This window comes from Brienomyrus brachyistius, chromosome 20 (genome assembly GCF_023856365.1).
Source record: "Brienomyrus brachyistius isolate T26 chromosome 20, BBRACH_0.4, whole genome shotgun sequence".
Lineage (NCBI taxonomy): Eukaryota > Metazoa > Chordata > Actinopteri > Osteoglossiformes > Mormyridae > Brienomyrus > Brienomyrus brachyistius.
This window is the reverse complement of record NC_064552.1, coordinates 4,535,704-4,561,049: the sequence shown is the minus strand read 5'-3', so window position 1 is coordinate 4,561,049 and position 25,346 is coordinate 4,535,704. Positions and strand designations below refer to the sequence as shown.

Genomic DNA, 25,346 nt, shown 5'->3' with positions numbered 1-25,346 from the left:
AAATCGTGGTGGGCGAGCAGAGGGGCGGCGCAGGGCGATCAAAGGCACATTAGCGTCACTCTCTCTCGAGATACTTCTACTTCCGCTCATCAGAAGTAGCTGCTTTGCTAAGGCAGGGAATCACATGAGACCACGGTCTCTCCACTAAACTACAGCTTTTCCAATATGGGGACGTGCTTTTAAGGCGGATTACGAAGACGAAAATCAGCCACAGGCTGGATTTCTGCCTGAAACGCGACAAATCACGACCCCCCCCCCCCCCCCTTTGGGAAATGTACACAGACAGCAGAACACTTAGGCTTGGTCTGATCGCCCGACTCCTCTCATTACACTAGCGTGAGAACAAGCAAGAGGCCCTCGCATAATTGACTGAAACAATCCTGACTGCACGCTTACAGACTGAAAATGGCCCGAGAGGAAGTTGGCCAATCTCCTAGGGAACCGGGATTGCGAGCGGCGCTGCAGATGGAGCGATCCTGACGCCGTAGTCTATAAGAAAGGCGCCAGACTAAGGTAAGCATCCTCACCGCCGTGGTTTGGGGCATGGAGCAAGTTTCCGTGGCAACTGGAGGTGACTGTCTGGAAGTACGAGCCTCTGAGGGAGACATGACCCGGTGGGTGCGGTGGGCCCTGGGCATCCCACAACCCCCAGCTTTGAGTGGAGGGGGGGCTTCAGGCCACCAGACAGCAGAGAGCCACAAGCGCAGACCCCACAATCAGCATCATAAATCCAGAGCCATTCGGTGAACAGGGGTCGGAGCTCAAGCCCACCGAGCTTTTAAAACCACAAAAAAAAAACAACTGCCTGTTGGATGGGGCTGTCCTGACGCCTAAAAATAAGATAGGGGGCGCTAGAGAGCACAGTGGGACTGCGAACAGGAAGTTATCACGGCTTTGCTGGCTGTATCATGCAAACGCCCAGCTCATATTAGCAGGGGTGTCAGGCAATAGTCTCTCACACACCCCAGGAGAGAGCAGAACGAGGAAGGGTGGGGGCCATATTGCGGCTGGCTGACGGGGTCGTAAAAATTATTTTTAAAAAGCTGCATTAGCCGTCACCCTAAATCCCGCTAAGCAGATGCCAAGGCTCAGGGTGAGTAACGTGCAGGGAGCAGGGTGGATGCAAGGCAGCTGCGAGTGACCTCAGCGGCTGGAAAGGGCCCCTCAGCGGCTGGAAAGGGCCCCTCGCTGACATAACGTCAGGCGATCCCAGTGCAATGTTGCGTAACGTGGGCCCCCCGTCCACACCCTTCTCATTTCACCACCTATTCTGGGCAGACAGCGTCATTTTCCCCCCATTTCTTTGTGGGGGGCGGTGGTTTAGACTGTGAGCCCCAATTACACGGCACTTACTCAGGAGAGACTCGTAGACTGACCGCCAACGAACGTGGAAGCGGTTTTCCCCATTGCCAGCTTTGGACAGAGGGAGGAAGGGCTTTGGAATAAGATAGTGGGCTTCCCCTCCAGAACAGCAGATACGGAGCGGGCCCGGAGAAGCCCCTGCGGTCGATACCGGACCGGGCCGGCTGCTTGGCTGAACGGCTGGAAAGAAAACTGATTGAGCTCATCTTTGAGAAATGTTTTTTTTGTGCACAAACACGCATACGAATGGAAAAGGGTGAGGGACACTACGTCAGCGATGAACAGACTCTGATACAGAGTGACTGAGCGCAGAGCAGCGTCACCTGCCTGCAGGCCACACCGAACCATCGCAGTGTAACCTCACTGCACACCGCGGCTCTCCGAACACCCGCATCACTTAATCTGCACACTAAACTGTAAGAAACAGTGATCCTATCGCAACCGCGTTGAGTAACAGGCATTTGGGGTAGAAGAATGAATCAGGCTTTTGTAACAACCCCTCCCATACTGAGGACGACGCTTTTGTAATCAGCCCTAGACTGCAACTCCACACCCAGGCAGGAAAAACTCCCCAGCATTTGTAAAACTAAATGATACTCTCTGACCGGGAGCGCGATTTCAGTACGAGACGGACCACAAAAGTTTGCTGATGAGTGTTTAGGCGCTCGGGTGGGAGGGTTAGGGTTAGGTGACCATGTGACAGGTGGTCTTACCGTGACGCGGCATCGACGCAGAGGGAAAGTGAAAGGCCGACATTATCACACGGGCCAACACAGAGTCCTCCTGCTGATATCTGACCATGAAAGGAAGGCTTTCATCTGAAAACCTGCAGAGGTCATGGAGGGGGGGGGGGGTTTGCCACTTTCCGCTTCTTATCGCCACTTAAGCACTCGTCCACAAACAGAAGCCTATCAAATCTACAGTCTTTAAGGGGGGAGGGGGGGGGACAGCATTTTAAGCCCTTCCCAGCATGCACCTCTCGCCCCAGATGTGCCTCCGGTTTCCCTGACCGATTAGCCAGCGACTCCAGGCTTCAATCTGCAACACTAACACTGAACACCAGGCCAGACCACCGGCGGTGACTTTATTATGATTACTATTATAAACAAATTATTATTCTCCATACAGTGCCGCATGTGCTCAGTGCATTCCGGGGGGGCGGCCGGGACGCCTGCTTTCTCAAGGAAAGATCTTTACAAATGTGAAACAAAAGACCCACAAAGGGGGCTCCTCCAGTCCACATGCACCATTCATCACTCTTAACCTCTTTAGAGCTCGGATAGCAGATTGTATGTGGCTGTTCCCGCAGCCTGTTCCTGTCCTGTCTTTCTCATTAATGAAGGGCTTCTTCCCTGCTTTATGGGACTTCATTCCCGCTTCTAGGAGCCTGATATGAACTGTCCTAGCAGTGCACCTCACACCTGCACTTAATGGTTACCGTTCCTTTTGAAGGTCAGTTGATGTCACCGTCCGATTCATGAGAAACTCTCGGATAAGTTGACGGTCACCTCTGGCATTAGGAAGTCGCTTCTGCCCTCCTGATTCACCTTATTCTTGTGTGCTACCGTCTTAGAAATGTTAAGCCTGCAAGCAACCAGCCTAACAGTGTAGCCTTCTACCAGCAGATGCTAAGAGGTTAATCCAGGATTTAAAAATGCTGATTTCTTTAAGAATACACAGTGGCCTCAATTTTTTCCATGCCTGTAGTTTTTCTGTGATCTCTAACCAATTATCTGCCGTTTACCGAGACCCTGTCGCTTAAGCATCTCAGGCTTCCATTAACTGGCCGGCTTACAAGCAGAGAGCGGAGCCTCACAGACGGAAGACTGTAAGCAAAGTGAAACTGACCTGGAGAAGGTGTTCCGTCTGAAGGCAGCGTGACAATGCCAGTGCAGTGCAGGTCCCAGTGCGACCCCAGTGCGACCCCACTGTGCTGACCTGCACGCTCAGACGCGGGACGCAGAGGGACAGAGCGAGCACCCCCGTGTCACAGGCTGTCCTGCTTTACCTCAGGAAGCACAACCTTATGTGCGTGTGTGTGTGTGTGTGTGTGTGTGTTTGTGTGTGTCTGTGTGCGCTTTGGAAAACTTATCAGCAGGGCTGGAGAGCAGCTGCCGGCGGGGGGGCTCGTTTAGGGAGGGTGGGGCGTCCGAGTGAAGCACGATCCTCTAAGCACATTCAAGATGGGTGACATCCTGACTTAACAGCGCAGGGCCCAGTGTCGCCGCAGGTGGGGGGCAGCAACACCGGAAACAGGGCGTCAAAGTCAGCAAAGCCAGGAGGCTTTATGGACAGACTGTGCGCGTCCTGAAGGGAACATGACACAGGTCTGGACGGTCAGAGAGGGAGAGAGTGAGAAAGAAAGTAATAGCAAAAAAGGCACAGACACGCACAGACACACACACACACACACACACACACACACACACACACACACACACACACTTACTTATTGGCCGCCCGCCAATAAGATAAAACTTACCGAGTGTTTAAGGTACCATACTAAGCAAAGGATTTACAACGATATTTCAATAATATCTGCTTTATTCTTCCAGAGAGGATGATTTAAGTCTATTTTAATAATACCTACATTTCTCCCCTAAGGCAGAGATGGGATGACGTGGAATGATCAGCATTAATTCCGGTTACAGACGGCTGCTAAGACTCGCTGAAGACGATTATTTAAAATAAAATAAAATAAAATAAAAAAAAATAAAAAATTAAAAATCGAACAACTCGCTGTTGGTTTTCAACAGTGTAGCTGGAAGCAGCTGTTCCCTCGAATTACTGTCACTCAGAAATGAAACAAATGGAGCAGTTATGAGAAACTGCTCCTGACCTGCGGATGGAGATACGTTAGACGCTAACGGGGAAGGTCATGGCTGCAACCAACGTGGGCACCATCAGACCTGGGAACAGGGCACCCGTCATCGTTGAAGGTGGACACTGGCCTGCGCCACAACTCTGCCCGCACAGGTATAGAAAAGGGCAGCACTTGCCACAACAAAGAACAATCCGTCAGGAATCGGGAAAAAAAAAAAATTCCACATTATTTAACAGCCATTTATCCGGTCAGCTTGTCCCTGGATCGACTTGGGGCCAAAGGCTGAAACTAGGAGGTGGCCAATCAATCTTTCAAACAAAAGTCATACCATAATCACAACCCAAGATCTGATTGTGATCTTTCTTCCCGATTTTGTAATGTTCTGCCAAAAATATCTAAACCCTAAGCCTGCAGACTTATTCATTAGCGCCATTTAAAGCACGATATTGCACTAAAGACACTGATTTCAAAATGGCCAAAAGACCTGTTAAAATTCATTACATATTGGACAAAGCTGCAATAAGGTGTCAATAAATGACAGCCAAACCACTGCCACACCAGTGACATCAAGTGTTTTTTTCCCCACACCTCATCCAACATGCTGATAGCTCATATTAAACCATTTTCAAATACACCCTGTGACATAAGAGACATGTGACATAATTAGGCCAATCGGCACAGCATCTAGGAGGAAGTAATTCAGCCGGGTTGTGGGCATAGCATGGACCTGCATTATTACCCACCATTGAGGTTTGGCAACATGAAAGATCACAAACTTTACAATCTGCATGGAAAAAGTAGATCGTGGACGACTTCAAGATTGATCACAATATAAAATCATCAGATTGCCCACCTCTAGGTGAATCTATTCCGCTAACTGTGGGATTTGAACCGGCAACCTTCTGATCACTGGGTCCCAATATCCTGAGCCACACACTAACAGCAATGTGGTACAAACAAAAAACACAACAAAGACAAGGGCATGCGACTCGTCTCCAACTTATAACCCAAACATTAGCTCACGTTTACGGGAAGACGGCGGAGGAGTCTGAAGGGGGCGAGGCCCACACCTCCGGCAGACGAGCACAACAAGCATGGCCTGTTCCTACCCCAAGGCGGGTTCACCAGGTCGTGCACCAACTGTACAACACAAGGAGATTAATTAGGGCCAGGTGCAGACAGCACACTACACACCCTGAGAGTGGCAAAAAGCATGAGGAGAAGCCAACTTTTTGGGGAGAGAAAACTGCCCAATCAGGCTGCTGTATCTAACAGTGCTGCATTCTGGGAATTCAACATAAGCCAATCAGAACCCCTGCTCTCCCGCCCAGTCGGAATATTATTCAAGGTTTGGAACAATAAACAAAATATGCAGGTAAATGCAAAAATATAAACAAATATACTTCGAGGAGAGCCGCATCTCACGCAAATGTGATCTGGGAGCAGGCTTTTAATGAAGTCCTGCCTTCACAAATTGGACAATTTGTTAATCCGAGAGCCACTGAGAAAGGTTACGGACACATTCGATTAACATTTGAACAGGCCGGCCTCCTGGACCGTGCAGAGATTTGACTGATGGTTCTTTCAATGGCGTACAGAAAAGGGCAAAATAAATCAAACGTTCATTACGATCAAATAAATCTAGCTATGAAATCCTCTCAACCGGCTTAGTTTAGCAGCAGGTCTATTTCAGTCGCTGAAACACTGATTCTTAACCTTATAAAGCGAGTTCCCTCATTCTCACGACTGCTCACAGCACAAACGCTGCATTTCTGGTTAATTAACGGAAACACGCAGAATGCTCCATTAATGAAAGATGCATGAGGACGGCTGTGAGAGATCGGGATGACAGGAGACAAAACGCCTTCTGTTCAAAATGTGCGACTGCGTGCAACCAAGAAGGATGTTAGAACGATGCGAAATCGTAAAATCTGACACTTTTCTGAAAACCAGAGTTGCCCACATCTGCAGCCAAAGGAAGCCAATGGAGGGAAAAACACTTAAAAAGAATCACAAATCCTACATGCGGCATTTAAGACTTCGTGTGAACGACTGCCAAAATCGCACCTCAAATTACCCGACAACTGTTGCCCCTAAGGCCAACCCAAAGCCCCCGCCCCCTCAGCCAGGGGACACCGCACCATCTGCTTCGATTGGCTCACTGGGTGATTGGCACGATACCCTGACCACTGCCTGCTTGAGGGCAGGACTCTGAGTAAGCCAGCCAATCACAACAGCACACCACTCAGTTGCCTCTCCCTCTGACTCCACACGCCAGTTTGTTCACCTACAGTGGCCTGACATTTGTACTTCAAAAGAGCAGCACTGCGTAGAGACACTGGACTATATTTACTCCTATCGTGTTTCATGTCTTTCCCCGCAACGCACTGCTGTCATCGTTATTGCACAACACACGAATATGCTGCCTATGTGCATGTCTGTGCTTATTTAAAGACAGGGGAGTGCTGTATTCGCATGGTGGGGGTGGGGGGTTGACTGCGTTTGAACCGTCGAGCCCCCCCCCCCCATCATGAACCATGCAGGTTCTGGGAACACATTCCCACTGTGGGGGGGGCACTAAGGATTCTGATGAATCGACTTCATCCTTCCTTGCATACTTCAAGCCCCGCATTTGAGCCAGAAGCCTTGCTGGGCAGCAGATCCGTGTGACCCTGGCCGACCCCGCCCCCAAGGAGGTGGGCCTTCAGGGCCAGGCTCCTCCCACCAGGGCCTGACCCCTCCCATCAGACCACACAGACGCCGCGGTCCCAGCTCCGGCATCAGGACGTCCCCGGCTGTGCAATGAATGGCGGCTACAGCGCGTTTCCCAGAGGAATGACGAGGAGGGCAGGAAACAGCAGGAGAACAAGTGAGAAGAGAGCAAGGTCACTGGAGAGCATCAGCGGGACGCGAGGGAGGCGGGGAAAAGGACGCACTTTGACAAGGCATCAGAGGCCGTTACTGTGGGATACAGGGCCGGTGCGTGCGGGCAGCTATCGTGGATATAGACCCAGGGCATCAGGATCACCGTCTTCCCCTTAAGGTCAGAAAGGGGAGGAAATGACTTAATTTAACTTAAAAAGGAAGCATCAGCGCCGCGTACAACTTAGCAGGTCATCCGGCGGCTGGGCGTTTATGGCGGCGCGCCTTCACCTGGAGCCAATCCGCTGATCCGATCACGGAAGCGGGCCAGGTTAAGCACCACGCTCAGGTCTGGCAGCTCCGGCTCCACGGCCCGGCACGACTTCCTGTCCACCCACCCCCTCGTGTAGGCGCCGGTCCAAACAAATCCAGAAAACGGGCCCAAACAAAGGAGCCTGTGTAGGAGGTTGGCGGAGCAAGAGGCGCAGTGAGGAGGGAGGTGTGACGCTCACAGCTGAGGGGGGGGGGGGCGTGGCCAGCAGGGGAGGTCCGTCATCAGCGGCCATCGCGAGTGTGTCATGCATGGGTGGGGCCATCCCTCCCCCATCACAGTGCGCAGCTGAGTCGCCCCAAGGGGCAAACGAAGCCGTTGGGGGGGGGGGCGACCACAAAACATCAGGGCTCATTTCCCAGCAGCCTCGACACAATGCAGCCAATTGTCGACTTGCTGATGAAGGATGGGGGGGGGCGCCATCAGTGTGAGGTACACAGCAGCAGGTGGCGGTGGGACACACGGGGAAAACCATCACACTGGAAGAAGGGGGGGTCCCCACAGCTGTAGGAGCTGGGGGGGGGGGGGGAGCTGATGTGTGGAGCGTAAGGGGGTGGGCCAGACCGACACAGGGTGGCGCAGACTGGCACGGGGCAGACTGAGGATGGCTGACCGGAGAGCGACTAGCGACTGCGCTACCTCACCCCGCACAAAGAGCGCAGTAACCAGGGCCACTGCGCAGCTGCCGGCTCAGGTAATTAACACCCAGCCAGCTCTGGCCTTTCCAGCTGCTCGAACCGCAGCCAGCCGCCACAGATAAAAAGCCTCAGGAGCTAGAAACCTTATAGGGCTGAGGTCATCCGCAGTCCGCGATCCCATAATCCCTCTGTAGCAAGCGGGCGGTCGGGAAAAATGGCCGTCTGCCAGGGATAGTGGCATTCCAAAGAGCAGGAGGATCGAAATGGAGAGATCACGGCCCAGATTTCTACAGCTCCGACCCACACAGAGAGAGTCGGACCTCCAGAGCAAACGCAAGCAGAGGTCCCGTCTGGCTTACGGACAGGCAACACCGCGGCAAGAAGGTCCAGGAACCGCCTTCAAAACGTGGAACAAAACAGGAGAAAATCATCAGGGAAATAATGAAATAAACATCTAGACGAAAACCATTGTGGTTCGGCCTTTGTGGCAGGCCATACGCGCAGCCCCCCCCCCGATCCTCCCCAACGGGTGGGAGGTGACCGCGAAAGCTGGAGGTATGCAGACAGGAATGGAGGACAGGGCCTCCCTCCTTCAGGAGCAGATAAGATCCAGAGGCTGAGGGCTGGGAACGTGACCCAACAAGCACGCCGGTATGCGATCCACGGTGAAAGATGGGCTCGGAACACACCCCGGTCACTCTCCGGGGGCGGGGCGGCCGGTCCTGCATGACCCAAGCACAACCTCTTGGGACCCTCATGGAAATGGACTCATTTGCTTTTCCAGCCAGTCGGAGTCTCGCGTCACGATATTCACAGATACGGCCCCCCCACAGGCATCCCGGCTGCATTCAGACGTGCGGGGGCTCCCTGCCGAGGGGCTAGGCCCACGGTGCCAAAACGTCACCTGCTGGCCATTTAATAGGCTAGTGGGACAGTAGAGGCTGTTTTTCCAGTCGAAAAAATGCTGGTGGAGAGAAGTGGGGGCACCCCTGTAATTCTGAGCAGGAGGGGGATACAGCTCAGCCCCCCCCCCAGGGGTTTTGTCTATATGACTATGGATAGCTGGGCCCGTCTGGTAAAATGCTCACACTTTGCTCCTTTTCCAAGCCACCATAACACCTCCGTCCCCGTCTGATTGACCGAGGTTCCCCCCAGACATTCCGGAGGACTGGAATGCATTCATCACAAGATCCGAGCCCCATAACAAAGGATCTAAACCTGAAATCCACCCGTGTTCCGCTGAGGGTTTCATTCCGAGACCGGCCCCGACTTATGGCACCACACCGGCGCGATCGCAGAAACATCCCCCCCCCCGGAAACTAACGATAACTTGTGGTAGAAAGACAAGAGGCCTTAAATATGCTACAAGCTGGTAAATGGACACGGAGCAGCAACGTAAAACCTAGGAGGGTCAGAGGGAGGCGTAAGCTGAAAAATACCCCACGTCAGGCATCGCTGTCGTCATGTTTGATGTAACCGATCTGTCAGAGAGAGGGCCTCCATCATCAGCGAGATCTGCGATCTGCTTCTCAGTCATAGAGAATGAGGGGACTAACACCAACCGTGTCAGCAGCCCTGAACCAAACAACGGGTGTGAACATGAATGGTCACCAAGGCATGACCGCTGAAGGTATGACGAAGTCACAGAGCTTAAGCATCAGCTCTCACCGGCACCGTAATCGGACCTTTAAGAGGTCATCTTAAGCAACAACTTCCTTAGAGGATACATGTGGCATTCTGAAAATTAATGGAGGTGCATGCTTTTAGTCTCCAGTACGAACTGACTGTGTAAGTACCGGCTACGGGGAACTCAGGCCCCCTCGGGGGGGGCGCGTATGTACACAGAGACCATGGCGGGGTCCCTGGAGTTAGACACGGTGCCCTACCCCAAATAACAGCACGTTGGGAAGGTCTATATTGTTCTGGAACTCGCAGTTACAGGCGTACTGCTGGAAAGGGCCAGAATACAGGCAAGGGAAAGACCAGAAAAGGCCCGAATAAGCATTTATCCAAAAAAAGAATTAATAAATAAAAGAAACAAAATGTGCTGATTTACAGGAACATTAATCCGAGCGAAAGGAAACGGCTCCTTCATAATCCTCCCCGACACTTTAGAGGCACGTTGGTAAAAACCCAAACCCCAGAACTGTCAGCCAGGACCGCGTTTGCATGCCTGGGTTAGCGTCAGGATGCGTCTTCCCATGGGAACCCGCAAGGGACGCACGGCTGCCCCACTGCCTAGCCTCCCTGCTGCGGATGGAGATTTAAAGCCAAGGGGTTCTGCCCACCCACACGCGCTGACTTTGCCAAGAGTCCGTCGGCCCTGCTGACGCGCATCTCTGGCGCCGAACACGGTGTCTGCCTCTTCGGGAAGTGGGATTACAACAGATGGCTGGAGACAAGTCAAGGGACCACTGAAATCAGGTCGGAAAAATAGCGGACAACCCACAAGCTCAAGCTAGCCTGTTCGAGGCCATCGGCGTTTAGGGCCGTTAAGGCGACGTATTCAGACTAGACTGGGAAATCCAGGAGCGAAAACGATTTTGCCAGTCAGGAAATTCCTCCCCGTTATCCGCCGGTACGATTCCAACGGCAAGTGAACTGTCCATATGCGTGAATTTATCCGGCCTGCGTGCCGAGGCACTCTCCGATTAGCCAAGCGTATTATGTCATTCAAGACCTTGAAAGGAACATCTGGCATTCTTCAACATGACGCGATATCCCATGAGTAATAATCCAAGTATTGTACAAAATACACAAAACGCTGCTTTGATTCAGAGCAGAAATCGCGAAAGTGCACCGTATTCTTCCTAGATAACTATTACGACTGAAAACTAGCCACATACGAACCAACTCCGCTCAATGTTATAACTAGCAGGCAAAATTTAATCACGCAGAGGACAATGCAAGGTGTCCACTACCAGTCACTGAGTGGTTTCGTTGAATTCCTCTTAGTAAAAATATGATCTCTATAAGACAGCAGAGAGAAGTGCGCAAATCGACCTACCTTCTGGAAACTTCTTTCCACAGTCCGCCGCTAAAACTGCCTCACCTACAACAAAAACAGAAATTATTCCATTTTTATCGTCCGCTAATAGCAGTTGAGTCAGAGGAACAAAAGCGAAACGGAACAACGGATGAGTGGACCGCAAAATAACTGTTTTCAAAAGCGGTCAACTGACAAAATAAGAAAAATATATTTTTTGCATTAAACGGCCCTCAAACGTCTGGCTGAGAAAAAGCCGAAGAGTCAACTGCCGCCAACGGACAAGAGATGCTAAATGTCAGTCAGTCATGATTTTCAGGGACACAAAAGATTCAGGAAATGATACCGACTGCCATGTGCGCCCAGACAAATCATCGAACTGCCCCGGGTCAAGGGTCAAGGAGTGACTCATTCAGGAGAGCGCTGACTGAACCCCCCACCCCAAATGGATGGGATTGAGGGTCCTGCACACTGTAAAATGTCACTAGTTGGGAGACTGGCCCAGGCAGACCAGTAAACTGCAATTTTTCAGGGTTTTCAACAGCAATACATTGGGTGTAGGACAGCACCACCGCAATAGCCATCTAAATCCCAAACGGTAAAATTCAAGTCGCGTATGAAATGTCTTCTCTTTCAACAGCGCAAAAAAGGCAACTAAAGGCCATTGATCCAAACTAATAAAGGCCATCCAAGTCTGCCAGGTGACCCAAGAAGTAAACCAGTTGGGGCAGGTGGGTTCCTAGTCACCAATCCTAACAAATAGTTCCAGAAGGTGGTGAGCTACTCAAACACATTGTGCGAGACTATAAGCATCTCTTGGTTTAAACATTACCTCATTGTTTACTCTGATGATTTCCGCACCCCTAAAAACAGCCAGAACTTCCCAGGGTTGACTGAGTATCCCACCCAAATGTGCATATCACCCTACAGGGACTGAATCAGCAAATGACAGTAAGGCTGTTTTGATAACCTTGGCCCCGGCAGGCTATTCGTAATCGTATGATTTGTTATCGACACAAAAGGATCATCTTAAAAAAAAAATCTTGAGATAGGTGTCGCATTACGAATCTGGATTAACGCAATGCATCATACCGTGACGGTACAGGATCCGCAAAACTTGAATTAAAGGAACGATGCCGAGAAAACAGATTTTTTAAATCACAAAGAACAGCCGAAAGCTGGGTTCTGCTGGGTGCCAAGTGTGAAATATGGCCGACCGCTTGTTTTAAACACAGTCTGGGTCCAGTTCCCTGGGGAATCCGAGTTGTTTAGAGACTCCGCAGAGTTTCTGAAGGCAAGCAGATGCATTCCAGGATCAAATGGGGGCCGGGGGCCCCGATTAATGGCAGAGGGGTTATGCAAGAGCAGCCATGGTGCAGATTGTGTCATGCGGCTGAGAAACCCTCAAACCGGTTTGGGGACTTGATTATTCAGTCACCGTTAAGATGAGTGGGGCGGGCGAGGCGGGCGAGGCGGGCGAGGCGGAAACCACTTCCACAGCAGCTCAGCTTTCCATATGCACCCGGATTACTGTGGCTCAATACGGGCACCAAGCAGCTGGGTGAGTATGTGCAGAAAGAGCACCATGAATTTGTTGGCCAATCGAAATTTTAATCAAGCATACCAACTAGGCTACTGGGGTAAGTATTAGCTCCCTTCGACCAGCCCGTCAAACTAAAGATGAAAATGCTCTTTCTAAAACACCCACCATTGAATGGTAACTTGGAAAATAACAGAGCCCGCATGTACATCAAAACAGGGCCCAATAAAGCATCAAATCTGATCATCTCTGGGTCACCAAAAAAAAAAATAAATAGCTTGCAGGAAAGAGAAAATGTCTGTTTGTGCAGCAGCAGTCCTGCAGATTTCTGTCGACTCAGCTTTGAAGAAGTCACGGGCAAGCTGACAGTCCAAACCAGCTACACAAATGGGCGGCTGGCCGTGCCGGGACCCGCCCTTGGCGACAGGGGTGCAGACATCCCAAAAGCGGAGAAACCCGGGGGGGAAAGTCAACAAATAAACGGCGTTGGAAAACCGTCCGGTCCTGTCCCAGTCCTACCAGTCAGAAAATTCATAACAGATCACTGTCATTCACTGTCTCTTTTCACTAGTCTGCAATAGCCTGGCTTGGGGAAATTTTTTTTAAAAGAATGAACACATGTGTTTGGGGGAAAAATGCAAGGCGATACACACCCAAAAAAGAAAAGAAAGAAAGAAAAGAAAGAAAGAAAAAAATACCGGGAAACTTCAGCCTGCAGCAAAACACCGGCAGCAGTCACAGCATTTATTCTCCCTTAGCTAATAGGTCACCAAAGCCATAAAACACTAAGATACTGTAAACAGGAGGTATGGGGAGGCTCTGGGTGTGTGTGAATGAGGGCAGGGGAGTCCCCTGAGCACCGCGCTAATGCTAACACGGCTAGCCGGGCTCCGCGTAGTAGCCGGGCAGACATGACGGAGCGCGGTGACAGCACAGCGCTACTCCTAATTTCTACTAAGTTCCATCCATCCATCTTCCAAACCGCTTATCCTACTGAGCCGCGGGGTTCTACCAAGTTAATACACAAACATTGCAATGTGCACGTTCAGGATCAACTCCGCCGACACGATCGCACTTTGGCTCTGTGTGAAATAGAAAACGACTCGGGCATTTATTTGTTTTTAATAAATCAGGGATGCACATAACCTGCACGCTTGTACGCTTTCACTTTTAAAAGCGATACGTGCAGCAATCGACGACAAGAAATTATGGCGCATTTTAACCTTTGTGTGTTGATTCATACACATTTGTACTTCATTTGCGGTATAACGGATAAAATGCACTGAGATTTCCTGTCACAGCAGCCTTTTGCACCGTCACTGCCCCTCACGGTCACTTTGTTAACTCTACGTTATCGATTGCTAGTTGTTTACTGTTTATTGTATATTTAATGTCATTGTAATATTGCTGCTTTGTTAATTGTCTAGTCTGAGACAGACTAGACAGTCAAGTAAGAATTTCACTGCACTCTGTACTTTGTATATACGGCAATAAAAACTTTGAATCCTTGAATCCATCCATTTTCTGAAGCCGCGTATTCTGTTCTGGGTCATGGGGGGTCTGGACCCTATCCCGGAGGCTATGGGCGCAAGGTGAGGGAACATCCCAGGATGGGACGCCAACCATCGCAGGGCACGCTCACACACCATTCACTCACACCGACGGGCAATTTGGTACCACCAATAGCTTTGGCATGTTTTTGGACTGTGGAAGGAGACTAGAGTACCCAGGAGGAAACCGCACGACGACTCGGGGAGAACATGCAGACTCAAGGAGCCACGGCGGAACCTCGCAGGCCTCACGTGAGGCGCCAGCTACTGCACAACCATGCTGCCCTGTTACAACAATCGATTGCTGTACGCATCACTTTTAGAGGTGAATGAGCACTTGCCTGCCAGTTATGCGCAGCCCTGGTAATTATTAGTGTTAACTGATATCTGCGACGACCTTCTGTGCCATCAAAACTATGGAAAAGACCATCAAACAGCTTCAAAGCTAAGATCGGTGGTCCGGCCGTGACTTTATCCGACAGACTCGGGCTGCGACTATTTTCTTCCCCACAGCTAATTAGCGGCCACCCTCAGGCAGGGCTCTGCGCGATATCGCCATCTGCTCGAACCCATCGTGGAACCGACGGCTGGCTTTCAAAATTTGCCTTCATTACAGTAAAGCTTGGAGCATCCCAACCTGCCGACCGCAAACACGGACGCCGCATCGCTGTCTGTTGCCTCCGTCTTGAGAGAGAACAAAACGCCTGTTTATTGCAGCAGAACTGGAGAGAGAAGTTTGCAGCCCACAGATTCTTATTAAAGCACAGGCAGATAGCAGACAAGGCGTGACTGAAACCTTGCAGTCGCACTGGTATCACAGTATGGATTAAGGACTCATCCTAGCAAGACGTAACCCAGAGACCTTCTCCTGTGCTTTAACGGCCAAGCCACCTGTTGCCCTTGAATTTCGTCCAGCCAACCTTAAACACACCCCTGGGTAACACGCTGCATTTGAGGGCGCATTACATGAATGCGCCAACATTCCTCGGCCTTCAGGGCTGCGGCCCCACTGTATACCTTTGAATAAGGTGCTTAAAATACCCCGGTAAAACTATCCAAAAGTGCAAATGGGGGGAAACGTTAAGTGCTTTGGTCCGATGCATCAGCCAAGAAACTCAAGTTGACTATCCATCCATTCATCAGTTGTCTTCCTGTGTGATCCAGTACAGGACCAGGCTACCTCCAGAACACATAAGACACAAGGCAGGAAAAACCCAGAGGGGAGTGAGCACATGAACTCAGGCTTTAAAACAGGGATGCCCTGATGGGATCCGACGCATTCAATATTTACAGCCATCAATTCCCAATACGATCTTTCAAGAAATATTTAAATAGACATACAGTCAGCGTCTTTGCATTTGCCCATTCGTAGAACCTTGCAATTTCGCAGTATGCAGAGGTCTGGAGGGTGGGACAACACCTCAAGCAAAGGTGCAATGTTCACCTTATAAATGACTCATAAAAAAATCAAACTGCAGTCACATCACCTGGCCACCAGGTAGATACAGAATACGGCAGCAGGAAAGATCAAAGAAATGAGAAAGCCTTGTTTATTTATAGAAAATTCACACCCGTTGATAGAGTTCTTTAAGTTTTTTTTTGTTGGTTTACAAATTAAATCCACAGAACTGCCACTATGAGAAATAAGTAGCATTTGTGAGTTTCAGCGACGACGTTTAGCACAGGGTTTGCAGGGCACCGAGGTCCGGAGGGTCCAACTGACAGGGAGCCTATAATGGCAGCATCTGTCCCCTCGCCATCGCTAGCGAAAGGAGAGCATCTGCTCAGGCCACCGAGTCCTGCTCTCCCCGACCCCCACGCAGCCATGACACCCCCATGACAGGCCAGACTTCCTCCATAGATGCTTCTATAGATATGGAGCAGGATGCATCACATTTATTTACAATCACAATCATGTGGCAGATATTTTCTCCACAGCTACTCGAGGATCAAAGTACAGGATCAGCCAGCATCTCTGCCGGAACGAGATCCGACTCCACAACCTTTCTTACGTGTGCAAACATCCCTGGCCCTCAGTTAAGGCCTCAAGCAGTACACACACGTCCTCAGACGGCAGCGCCATAACAGTGTCAGCTCAGTGAACGATAACATACCTTTAAATTTAAAGGTTACTGCGGTCTAGCGGGCAGGGAGACTGTCTTAGCTGACCGTGATCCGGAGAGGACTACTCAAGGAAAACATCAATCTGTCTAATTCATGTGACTGCAGGCCGCCACCCGCCACGGGTCACACGGGCCAATGCAACTCCATCACTTCTGACCTTTAAGGGATGGTGCAACACCTCACCATAAAAGGCAGCGGAACGGACCAGAGGGCCGGGAAGCCTGCGCAGTTTTATTAGCGACCCGGAACCGTGTGGCCATGTCGGAAGAGAGACTGTGCACCTTTAATTAAAAAGCTTTCACTGATCTGGGGGCGGGGACGCTGCATTGTTTATAATTAACAAGACCTTTCACGCTGGGGGGGGGGGGGGGGGGGGGGGGGGGGGGGTGGGGGAACCGGGCACAAGAAGCCAAACTGGTCAGCCTCGGAGATCCAACAGACCATAACGCCATGACGACGACGACGGAGCTGGCCGGCACCCCGCCCTCATTTTGGCTGGTGGGGGGGGTGGCAGCCGTCTGTCACACGTCGCCTTCAGCCAGCTCTGAAACACTGAAGGCTTCCCGCCCCTCCTGAGAGCGCGTGCGGATGGAGACGCTCCGCGGCGGCGCCGGGCTTGAAGCACTCCCCTCCGTTGCGTTCACACACGGCGGGTGGAGGTGATGTCGCTCTCATTTAACCATCGCACCCGTAACACTCGGCCAGCTCAGCCGCCAACTCTTCCCCGAGAGTCTCTCTAAACATCTGCATCGTAAAATTAAAACTGTACAGTCAAGAGACTGACAGATTAGCCCTCAAATATTTAAATGCACTTCTCAGCTGCAAGGTATTTATGACACAGACTGAGAAGAATATCGTCTAAAATGGCTGCACTCACACTCCAACACCCAGGTCGATACATAAAACCGGCCCCACAAGATTCAAGCAGAAGCAGCTCATGAATAAGCCTAGATAAGGTTTATTCCGGGTTATCTACCTGTATCCGCATCACAACATGCAGTTCACATTCCACACGCACACACAAACAACATACCATACCATTCATCCTCACTGCATCATTAAAATCCACATTTAGCAGCACGAGAGGCGCTACTGAGCAGGCCACCAAATTCAAGGAAGAGGTACGACCTGTACATCCTGAATGCCAACAGGTCCCAGCAATGGCACCGCTGAGCTCCACCGGACCCCTGAACTCAGTCCCAGAAATAAACGCTCTCCTCAGGTCGGAATGCGTCCCCCCCCCCTCCCCCAACTGCACATACTTGGCACCCGCAAACCCATACATATCAAATAATCCAGCAGCGCTTGACGCCTCCCCCGCCCGGGAAGTGGTAACACCACCCGCATCAGCACGGATTCGGCAAATCACAGGGATCAGTAACACTGACCGTCCCCGAGAACACGGGCACCCGCAGACACGCCGAGAGGACATCCTCCGTTTGCTACCGTCACGGATAGAAGCCTGTTCTTGCTTCTCCGCCGTTCAGGGTCATTGTGTTTAACGCCATACCATCTCACACGCTCTGCTGGCATATCTGAACTGTGTAACCATAGTAAAAAGTAAAAACTTTAAAAAAAAAAACAATATCCACACTTTACCCCAGGAAAGGAATTTCCTGCTGTCAGAAGAAATGGGCTCCAGTCCAGCTGCCAAGTTTAGACTCTCCTATTCCTTCATGTTGCACTGTCAAGAACCCCCCCCTGAGCCCCCCTCCCATTGGCACTGCCAGAGCCGAAACAACTCAGTATATCACCTCACTAATTATACGCTCACTATTAGCGTGGCCCCCAGGGAACCACGGAGAACGTCCAGTTGTTGGGACATTCATTCGATATCTCAGACTTTCAGACAGAGCGGCACAACAGAAGAGAGAATAATGTAACATGCTGGTCAACCACACCCCCCCTCCCAAAACAACATGTACAAACACTGGAAAAATCCATCCTGTACAAATGTGTCTGAGGAACGGAGAAACCATGGACTGGGCTGTTGGGGGGGGGGTGGGTGGGTGGGGGGGGAGAGGCACAGATAAGGGATCGAAATAAGATACAGATGGAGTCAGCGGCCAAAAATCCACACGCAGAACGAAAACCGCCCACCCCCTCAAGAAAAAAAAAAAAAAAAAGTCACAGATTGGAGCCATACAGATATATGTACACCCCCACAGTAAAGGGTACAGCAGCCCAGGGACCAAAGCCTCCCTTCGATCATCTCATTCGAAAAGGGGGGGGGGGGGGACAGGCCACATGTTTTCGATAAGCCTCCCGGAGAGGCTGTGAGGTAACGATGAAGTCACGCTCCGCCCTGCGCTGAAAGTCCAGGCAAATTTTGAAAACAGGCTGCAGGAAAGCGCTCGTGTAATCTGGGTTGGGGGGGGGGGGGGGGGATTGGCATGCCACCACACTGTTAAAGGCGCCGGGGCTCGGGGCAAGGCCTGATCGTGCTTTTGTTTCCAGGGTGAACGACAAAAACGTCGGGAATGGGGTGGGGGAGGGACCCTCCAGAGTAAACAGATTCCCCTCGAAGTCGCCCTCGCAACATTACAACCCTCAACAACAAACACGAGGGGTGGCTGACTGTCGGGGGAGGACCCTGCCCCCCTTGCCATTTACAAAGGGTTACATCATGTCATATGAGTCATTAAAATTTTTTTTTAAAACAAACACACAACCGAAGTGAGCGTGAGGATTTGGCAGCGGCCCAACAGTCTGTCAGGCCGGATCGGCCTGAGTGACAACCGTTTCAGGGCAGGAACCCAACACAGCTGTGATCGCTTCAGCCGGACTTTGGCCTCCAGTACGTGCTCAGCGAGTGTGACCTGAGGAGATGGAGGCGGCGGCCGGCCTCCGCAGAAGAGAGCTCTCTCTGAGAGATGACGCCGTCGGCAGCATGGAGTGGATAAGCCTCACAGCTCGTAAACCACGCTTGGAGATCTCGCAAAAATACGAATGGCGCGGAGAGCGCCTGTCGTTCCTGACAGCGCTCCACCCCAACACCTACTATCCATTCCGATAAAGTGACACCCTGACCTCCATCGCTTATTCCTGAGGTTATCAAAAGGTAAAGGGGGCTTTAAATGTTTAGCAGAAGGGTAACATTGTTTCTCTGCCACTCAGGGTCTCCAGTAAAGGTCATCTCAGCCTCCGGGCCCTTGAAGAGCAAATGTTTTACAGCACGTAGAGTCATGGGTCTGCATGGTGGCGCATTGACGTCTCCCAGCTCCAGGGCTGGGGGTTTCAGACCTCGCTTCTGCTCTGTGGGTGTGGAGCTTGGATCTTCTCCCTGGTTGACTGGCATACTAGTCGTAGTGAATGGTCATGTGCATATTTCCATGCAAGCCGTCCCTGAGATGTAATCTTATTGTAATCAGTTGACACCAGCACTGCTACCGAGAACAGGTTCCAGGCCCCACTGTGACCCCCCCACCAAGAACAGGAGGAGGAGGAGTCAACCAAACCAACATATCAGCCATTTTCATTAACCAATTTGTTAGCTTAGCAAAGCGACAGTGTGGCTGGGGGGGGCACCAGGACCACATTAAGGGGCCCCACACTCGCGCATGTGAACCAGACGGAAGAGACTAGCTTAAAAGCAAAGATTTTAATTATTTTTTCCCTTACAATATCTGACAGGCATATTTCAGGAGCACAAATATATATATATATATATATATATATATATATATACCCAGAACCCTCCACCCAGTCATAAAAACCATGCGTGAAAGAGCACGACACCATGAACGGGGTACGGATCAGCTGTCCAGAGCCAGACAGCCAGTAGGGCGTTGAGCGTTTCGATCGCCCCCCCAGCCTTGAAACACGTATCCACCAAAGAACAAAAACAATAACATGCTACGAGAAAAGGTTCACTGAGACGCAGCAGCAGAAACTGCTACAAGACAGGATGCGCCGGTGACTGTTACACACCACTGCATCACGCCTGCATTTTAATTTACGCAAAACACCCTGGAACATCCCTCTCATATCCCCCCCCAACTCGACCCCCCCCCCCACACACACACACACACACAGACAGGTACGTGCCAGAAGACCTGCACACAAAACATCCTCAGGACAAGTTCGAGGGAGGGACCCTGTCAACACAGCTTTGAGTAACTTCCTTAACCGGAATTTCAAAACTCCAATTTCGCAGCAAACGTTTCACTCTGATTTGGCAATTTTTGGGATCGCCAACTGCACTCGCTGCATCACTGGCCACTGGCGAACTTGCCCACGACAGGGAACTCCCCATTCGCACTGAATAATAATCTCCTTGTCATTCTACTGACTAAACTACCAGAAAGACATCATCTAAGACCATGGGGCAGCACCAGGTTCGCGGCTGACACACGCTAACGAAGTCATTCATGATTATAACGAGACAACGTCTTGCCTATTTGGGGCTCATAAACAAGTTCAAACCAATCACCGTTTTTGGACACCTTACCGAATGCCTCCGAAAGGCGATTCTCATTCATTCTTCCGTACCACCTTCTCCGGCAATTTCATTCGCTATTGTTAAGGCCAGAGGGTTATAATAATTCAAGCGAGTGATAAAAGCCTAATTGATTTTTTTTCCCCGAACATTATAAATCACGTGTAAAACCCCAGCAGCAATTTTCCAAATGAGCCGCAGTATAAATAACTCCAGGCTCTTCCGAAACGGACCGACGCGTCGTAATAAACTCTGTCACCGGTGGGCTGTAAGAGCCCCCGCCTGCGGTTGGACTCGCCCCCGCCAGAGCTCCCAGTCGCCCCGCAGCAACCGCCGATTTCTCTATTTCTCAAATTCAGTGCTTATGAGCTGCTAACATCCAGGGTTTATAAACAGTGTCGGGGAAGTCACTTTTGTGAGTAATCCATTACAGACGGTGGTGAAAAGTTCAGGTCCAGAAAGTACAGATCCAGACCGAGGTTTTGTTTCAACCAACCAGCTAAGTTCTCTGTGATTGTGACTCTCTATACTCAACTACTTGGCTGAAACAAAACCTTGGTCTGGACTTCTGCTTTATGGACCTGAATTTTTCACCTCTGTCTTTAATAGATTACTTCTCTAACTTCCTTCCCCAACACTGTTCATAAAGCACTCAGTCTGAGTAATTGGGTTCCTCAGACTGGGACGACAGGAGTTTTGTATGGGTTTAACGGTACAAGTGTGATTATTTTAATATGATCAACTTCCATTCTTTTAAAACACAGTATGGCTAAAAATACAAGTACCAAACGCATAAGCTCTGCGGATAAGCGGTCTGAATGGTGAAAGGTAAGATTTCGTTAGATATAAATTTTTCTTTAAAAGTTTATTTTAGGGGAAACCATGAGCTGTTCAACTGTAGGCTATTACTGACAATAAAGTCCATAGTCCTTAAAATGGACATCGGTGGCTACAGGAAAAAAATATACCAAGACTAGTTTATAGGGCGAGATACAACCGGCAAGCATTCATCTCACGCACAACAAAAAGGAGTGTTTGGCATTACAAAGGCCATTTAAAGAGCACCCTGAAAATGCGAACCCTGGAGGGGAAGCGTGGCTCGACAAACTATAACTGTATTAAATGCTTTTGATGAAGACCATCTGCTCCATTAAGCGCACCACCCCGGCATGTCCAAACACCCTCCCTGCGCGCGGCTTTAGATGCATTGCGGCTTATTTCTTTAAGAGAGCCAGGATCCCTTTACGATCCCTTCTACAGGCTGCACAACGCCGGGAAGCGAGCCAGCGCTCCGCCGCCCCACCCGGGAACATCCCCCGAGCGGCGCTGGAAGGTGTCACCGACTGTCAGGGACCAGACCGAGGAAATCACACCACGAATCTGAAACTAAACAAGGACGTTTGCTCACTTCAAATTAAACAACGGCCACTTTTACATCGACATCCTTATTCCTTAGAAAATGAAAAATAAACGAGCCACAGAAAGATCAGATCTTAGTTTAATAGCAAAATGTGCATTTGTGAAAACCGGTGGAAGTTTGAAACGGCGAACCAAGGCAGAGTCTCTGCTAAACATCCCAATGAATGCGGTGACTTTAAATCCAAACAGGTACCAGGATGTACGCGGGCTTCCCATCCGATGAGATAAGATGCTGACAATTAAGTAAAACTCCACTCCCAGCTGCCCATCCCCAGAATTTAATCTAAGATCTGAAACCCTGAATTTTCGTACTGTGACTCTTAAATGTACAATCCAAGCAGTTCTAATGAAGGCATGAGTGACTGTGTAAGGCAGCACTTTCTAACAAATCCTGACTACGACACCCACGGTCCTTATCATCCTTCCCCGGGAAACGAATCGATTAATGATTCTCAGCCCCTGACAATTGGTTCCATAACACACGAAACAACGTATCCCGATGGAGAAAGGCATATTTATATGTGTGTATCCCCTATGGCGCGGCACCGTGGGAATGCAGGGCTTGCTCACATTTACCTCCAAGCCGCCACGCTTTGGATGCATGCATGCTGCGCACTGCATTTGCACCCCAGAAAACCAGAAATGACCGGTCTTATAAGCCACACCGGCTTAGGATCATCTTCGCCGCCAACTAACGCGATCACGCGTGTCTTATGTTACTTCTACGCGCTTCGGGAAGATCAGTCCGCAAGTGGCGGTGAGACTACAAGCCAATCACAGCGGGATAGTTAGCAATGTGGCTACGGCTAGCTTACTCACAAACCCGTTTTAAGGATACACTCTCTGCAGAAAACGCGCCTGATTATTAAACTCGTAAATCACACAGACGTTACCATTCACTCAGACGGGACAAGCAAGCAACGTTTACTTTATATTACCCCTATTAGTAAGTACGATACAAGTACAGCAAGTTATCTCTACCACTATCTACAATTAAGGAATGGAATTACCTGAAACAGTCACGTAAACAGCAGAAGTAAAAGAAAAAGAACAGCGATCGGCCACTTTTCATTCAGTCCCTCCGTCCTGATCGGGATTGTTACGGATGCGGCAGCTCCTGTTGCGAGCGTTTTTGAATTTAACACTCACTATTTGCCAGGAAGTAGTCACTGCCTCCACCTCGCTTTACTCACACGGAGATCACAATCTGGCAGATCCGCCTGCGGAAAGATCCCCCGGACCGCGTTACTCTCTCTTATGTATTTACGAGGCGCGTTTATAGACATAATATTCTTTATTTTTACAACATCTCTTTTCTGTTTCAATGCATCAGCATTTTTGGAAGTCATTATATTGCACTGGCACATCACTTTGACAGCCTATATTTTTCATTTGGCTTGTGTCGTCAGGTTATAGAATTAATTGTTATAAATTGTTATAAGATGTTATTTTAGTACTCTTAATCACACTATTTATACTGCGGAAACCTACATGTACAATTTCACTATCGTGTAAGTTTACACGAACTAGGCGTATAAGTGATTATGAAAACCCAGTTGGTATAATTATATTATACATATATAATTAATAAAGAAAGAAATGCAATTCTGCCCGCAGATACCGTAAATCCCCGGACGTTTGTCACAGTTGGTCATTGTATCGTACAGATTTGCGCATGTTGGCGCCGTGCAGATACATCAAACCAACGCCCACTCGCCGGAGTTGGCTCGCATCCCAGTCAGGTAGACTCACCCAGGGATCCCCGATGTCTCCTTTTTTGGGTCCGCAGGCGGCGAGTTTTCTAGCAGTTTGTGTTGGAACCGTATTTCCCCTGAGTAACCGCGTCCCGCAGTGCTGCATCACGCCAGACCGGTACCGGCGCTGCTTCTGCGGGCTGCCAGGGGCGAAGCTTCCACATTCATCCGCACGCCGCTCTGACGGTGGCAGTTTCAGCGAAATACTGCAAAGAAAGTACTCCTGCAACGACATCGACCGCAGTAAAACGAAGGATGAGGAGCCGGCTTGGAGAGGCTCTTCGCCCCCTCCCTCATGTATAGACATTTACTGCATTGCTGTCGGCATAGAAATCATAACTTAGTGGGCCCATAACATGCCCCTGCTCATTTGTGAATTACAAAAAGCATCCAGTTGTTCTCATAACTGGTAGCAAAGTGGACGTAGACATGCAATGGCTGTAACCACTCATACAGAAAATGAATAAGGCTGAGATGCATAAATAATACCTTAGCCCCACAGTGCCCGGACAAACTGAGCTGCTTTTATCAAATGACTTACCGCCTTTAGACAAGATGCGATGCCGTATCAGGTAATACTGGTGCGCTTCGTCAGAACCGGATTTCTTTCGGGAACACAATCCCTCAGGCTGTTGCCGTTCATTTAATATCATTCATAACAGTTCCCACGAATCAGTCGTATCATTTAGAAGCGCAACCCGCAGTTATTCGTTAAGAATTTTTACGAGTGAGTGGTGCTCATTGCCAGTTTGGCAAAAGTATTTTTTATAGTCATAGCCTATATTGTGTGCTGTTTATAGGTAATTAGGCCTAAATAAATAAATAATGGCATCCATGCCGAGAAGAGGCCACACATGTAGCTGGAATGAAATAACACTGCTAAATGGACAGACTTCATTTATGCCCATGGGGAAATTACGGTGCAAACAGCGACAACATCTAACACGCAATAGACCTCAACTTTTAATAAGAATGCGAACGCAAAACTCCAGGGATACGCGGCAGCAGCTGGGCTGGAGAACAATTAGAAAAACCAGCGCCGTTTGCACTTCTGCCCTGATTTAGTTGCACGGCACTTCCAAGTTCCCCCTTCATATCATCTCTATTCCGCACCCACAAGCCCGCTTTGGGTAAGCACGCCCCCCTGTGGCCATGTGTGATCCGCACCATCACCGCCTCAGCGCCCATTCCGGTCGGAATGGCCAGTCGGCCATTTCTCCGCAGCCTCCGCTGTGGGGTCGGCATTGTCTGGGCAAAGTCAAAAGCGTCGCAAATATGAAGCCGAAGCCGTCTCAGTCAAACAAAAATACATCTACGTATTTATATCTCACTTTATCTGCTTTGACATTTGACACAAAAAGCTTCCGTTCCTTTCTGCTTGAAATTTTACACCGGCAGCACTGCAGTGCCCCCCCCCCCCCCCCCCCCCCCCCATAAAACTGCTGAAGCAATTCCGTGGCTTCATCCCTCATTTCCAGAAGAGAGGCGACAGGCCATTAGCTACAGTTTACTTTTAGT

The 25,346-nt window shown here is 50.0% G+C and overlaps 1 protein-coding gene across 4 annotated transcripts in view; it reads right to left on the bottom strand.

Moving 5' to 3' along the window:
• add3a (adducin 3 (gamma) a) overlaps positions 1-24,096 on the bottom strand; it is a 63,274-nt gene extending 39,178 nt beyond the window's left edge. Inside the window, exons 1-2 of one of the 4 annotated variants that reach the window (XM_048987031.1) lie at positions 23,827-24,096; positions 11,025-11,069 (exon numbers count right to left, since the gene is read on the bottom strand). The gene's annotated coding sequence lies outside the window, so the exon portion shown is untranslated. Of the gene's footprint in view, positions 1-11,024; positions 11,070-17,345; positions 17,364-23,084; positions 23,238-23,826 lie in introns of those variants that run through there. The other 3 variants (XM_048987030.1, XM_048987032.1, XM_048987033.1) reach the window with 3 other exon arrangements.
• Positions 24,097-25,346: the final 1,250 nt, after the last annotated feature.